Below are 4,276 nucleotides of genomic sequence, written 5' to 3' on the forward strand. Positions count from 1 at the left end.
TTTAGAGTATGGATACAATAACACAATTTTAAGGAGGTATTTAGGATAATTTTTTTAAATCGAAGTTGACTCAATCCTTGCCTTGCTATCCCCTTTTTGAAATAAAAAATAATTCATTTTCGCAACTCCCCTCCTACCTCATCCCTTCCCCGTTCCCTTTCCTTAAATTTACCCCATTAGGTATGTTTCTATAATATAAGGTTTTTATATAAGGTATCGACACTGTTCATTCGGCCCATACAACCTTTCATCCGGATAAAAGCGGATGAACTATGGCAATGCCCTGGTAATAACCAGAGCCTCGTTTGACTCTTTTTTACTATGTAGCTTGGATATTTGATTGACGGCTTTCACTGCTAGATGGTTAGGTTGAGACATGGTTGTCTTATTGTACGTGGATTCGGAAATTGAAAAGCGATAGTCAGCAATAGAGCTTAGCTATTACATTACTGTTGCTTTTTTGCTGCTTTGTTTTGAGTAGAGTAATATCGTGAATTTTAATATATGGTATAATTAAACCATCATATTTTGATTTTACAGTTTTATTTCCTGAATTTTTGTAAATTATCAATTTTTACAAAATTAAATCAAGTTCTCAGTTTAACAAGATTGTTCTCAAGAATATGTCTAAAAAAATCAATTTTATAATTATTTTCATGATAATTAAATCAATAAGTTCAAAAATGATTAAATCAAATTCAAACCAAATTTACGAATCCATAATATCCAACCTTAGTTACCCTCAAAATATATCAGAATTCCTCCATCATTTTGTTAATCAAAAATCAGACATATGTCAAAATTCTATGAGGAGAATTGCTAATGGATATTTAGCAAAATTTGGTCAATTTCCTTTTGTTGCTGAATTAATAATAAAATTTTCAAATGATAAAATTGGAATTTGTTCTGGAAGTTTAGTGGCACCTAAGTGGATTTTAACAGCCAAACATTGTGTTTTTGAGTGAGTAATTAAGCTAGAACTTATTGAAGTTTGAGTGGTCATTTTGGTTATTTGTGCATTTATAATGCACTTGCATTTATATTTATGTGAATCATGGAATTTACCGAAATTTTGACGAATTTTTAGAAGATTTTGGTCAAAATTCAGTATAATTTAATCATTTCGCAATTTTTGCTTGATTTTAGATGAATTTTCAAAAATTGTTGCATGCTCTAAAGCAAAGTTTCAGCTATGGACCTCATGGTCTGAAAAGCTAATGTTTTTTTAAAGCAAAGTTTGCATCAGGGCTCGAAATCGACCTAGATTTGAAGTTCAACCAAAATCGCTCTAAAATTTGATAAAAATTCATTCAAAATCAAACATTCAACCAATTTTCTTTATTTCAAATTTTGTATCATCCAAAAATGATCATTTCATTCTATAATTCCAGTTTAGACAATCCTGTAATCAACATAGTAATTTTAATGGGCTCATCAACAAGAACCCAAACCAAAAATCAACAATTTGGAATTGTAAAAAACTTTGTGAGATTGAAAACCTTAATCCTTCCTGACATAGCATTAGCAGAACTTCATGACAGTATGCATCTAAATAAATTTGTAAGCACAATTAAACTACCAGAAATCGAGTCATACAAACCAGGACAAGTGTTTACTGCTGTTGGATGGGGAAGTAAGTTGAAGATTTAAATAATTTAAATTGTGACCAATTTTAAAAGATTTTAATAATTTAGAAATTAACGACCAATGCTACTCAAGTGATCTTCAATATGCAAACTTTCAAATCCATGACAATGAACACTGCAAAACGGATATTGGAATTTGGAGTCAATTTGCATTCTGTAGTAAAGGAATTAATCAAGATTCATCAATTTTGAGTGGTGATTCTGGTGAGTTTTTGTAAGATATTTTCAAATTATTGCAGCTTTAAAGTCGAGTCTCAATGGAGTCGTTAGAATGGGCATTACGATGGTCTCTCAGTTAGGATATATTCGGTTCCTTTAGGTTCCTTAAGGTTCATTTCGGCTTATTTCGGTTCTGTTCGGATCATTTCGGCACTTTCCGGTTCATTTCGGTTCATTTCGATAACATTCGGCTCTTTTCGGCTCTCTTCGCGCCCTTTCGGTTCTTTTCGGCTCTTTTCGGTTCCTTTTGGCTCATTTCGGTTTCCTTCGCGTCATTTTGGTTCCTTTCGGCTCATTTCGTGTCCTTTCGGTTCTTTTCGGCTCTTTCCACTTCTTTCGGCTCTTTTAGGTTTCTTTTGACTTTTTCGGCTCCATCTGACCATGTTCTACCTTGTGATAAGACAGAAAGGTGTCATGGTTGCTACGTTATGGCTGATTTTGGGTCATTTTTGCTGCCAAACATGAAATTTGCCACATATTGATGTACGGCAATGAGAAAAATCATACCGAATAATACTTAAATAATACCAAGCATAAGTCAGCATTGGCAATCTGCTAATGATACTCAATTCCAGATTCAGCTTCAAACTCCATCTAAGACTAGCTATAAATCAAATTTGATCTAAAAATCTCTGCAAAATTTCACTTCCAATTCACTAAAACCACAAAAACTACCAAAAAATCCAAAAAAAACATCCTTGCCGTGACCAGGATTCGAACCTGGGTTACTACGGCCACAACGTAGGGTCCTAACCACTAGACGATCACGGCTGACCATTGATGGATATTTGTGTTGTTATTCGTTTTGAATTTTTGCTTTATTTTAACTTCAAATGTGAAAGAAATGCGAAAGAAAAGAAAAAAAGAAATTGAACAAGTTTTTGTTGTGGCTGTAAAATAAGTGTGAATAATTAGTAAATTTTATGGAACAGATTTTGTTTTCATTTGAAGTACGAACAAGTGTATGGTGATGTAGATAGAGTTGAATATGAAGTGGATGGTTGATGTGATTTTATTTGAATATTCATCCTTGAGCCACCGAGATCGATGGTGATTCGGAATTTTTATGGAATTGAGTCGACTTGAGTTAAATTGTTCACAAAATTTCGGATCAATTTTGAGCACTAATCTAAATTGATTTCAAAGGTGTAGAAATAGAATAGAGTGGATAAAGCTTGGCAATCTCGGTCATGAATTGTATAAATCCCAGACTGAGAAGCTCTGCGATATCCATACGAATACCGCTAAATACCGCCAAATACCATGGTATTTCAAATAAATACCGCCGATACCGCCTAGTTTCTCAGCCTGGTATAAATCCCGGGATCAATCCGGGGACTCAGTATATATTGATTTACGGGTTAAAATCCTTATCTGGAATTGATCAACATTCAATATTGAACAAATTGATTAATCGATCAAAAATCCGAGCCCAGACTAGCGTTGCTCTGACTTAGTGCCTGATTTGGTATAAATTCACTGATATCATTGTGATTGATCATTGAAGATTGAACTCCAATCCACATTTTAATTTACACAGGTGGTCCAGCTTTGATCTACAACAGTCAAAATCAACCCATTCTAATTGGAATTAATGTTGCAACAAAACGAGATAGTAATGGAACTATTCTATGGCAAATGACAACAAAGATTGATCCATATTTATCCTGGATTAATCATCATATAAGGGATCAATAATATCCTTTTAGAAGACGTGCTTGAAGGTCTGATGATCAGTGATTTCAAAGTTGTTGAGACTTTGGGAACCTGGACTCTAATAGTCCAAAAAGGTACGGATGGTCTCTTTTAGTTGGAACTGTTGATCACTTCACTAAAATTAGTTCCATTCAGGTGTATTTCACCGAAAAAATGTGAATCCGAGTACCGGAAATTGGTCAGTCAATCCAAAATCCGGACCGAGACCGGCTTAACTGTTGGTGCTCGAGAGCATGACAGAGATACGCTGGTCTGCTGCCGGATTTCGGATTGATTAACCGATTTGTGCAATTTGAAGGATTCTATATAAATCTATTAGGATTCGCTTAGAATTTCTTTGAAATTAGAGCATTTTGAGGTTTTCCGTTAGGTCAGTGACCTTTAACCAGACTACAACCTTAATTTAAATGATTAAGAGACATTAATCTGCTGAAATTTCATTTTAAAATTTAATAAATTTCACCACAATTTTACTTTTTTTTTCAACACTTAATTTGTCAAATTTTTATTCATTTTTCATTTAAATCTTTTGTTAATTTTTCATTTTTTTGTTTTTACAATTTACAGCAAATTTGATTTACAAATAATTTTTTTACTTTTTTTGAGATAAATTTTAGACTTTTAATAATTTTTTTTTTCCATTATTTATCAATTTTCGACATAATTTTTTCATGCTTTTGTCAAATTTTGTTCGG

General features: G+C 33.0%; 1 non-coding gene across 1 annotated transcript; it reads right to left on the reverse strand.

Moving 5' to 3' along the window:
• Positions 1–2,564: 2,564 nt before the first annotated feature.
• TRNAH-GUG (transfer RNA histidin (anticodon GUG)) lies at positions 2,565–2,636 on the reverse strand. The gene has a single exon. It is a non-coding gene; the product is annotated as a tRNA-His (tRNA).
• Between the last annotated feature and the right edge of the window lie 1,640 nt (positions 2,637–4,276).

The sequence above is a fragment of the Chironomus tepperi genome, unplaced genomic scaffold, assembly GCF_022539635.2.
Source record: "Chironomus tepperi strain 1889 unplaced genomic scaffold, CSIRO-AGI_Ctep_v1 contig_158, whole genome shotgun sequence".
In the NCBI taxonomy this organism is placed as follows: domain Eukaryota; kingdom Metazoa; phylum Arthropoda; class Insecta; order Diptera; family Chironomidae; genus Chironomus; species Chironomus tepperi.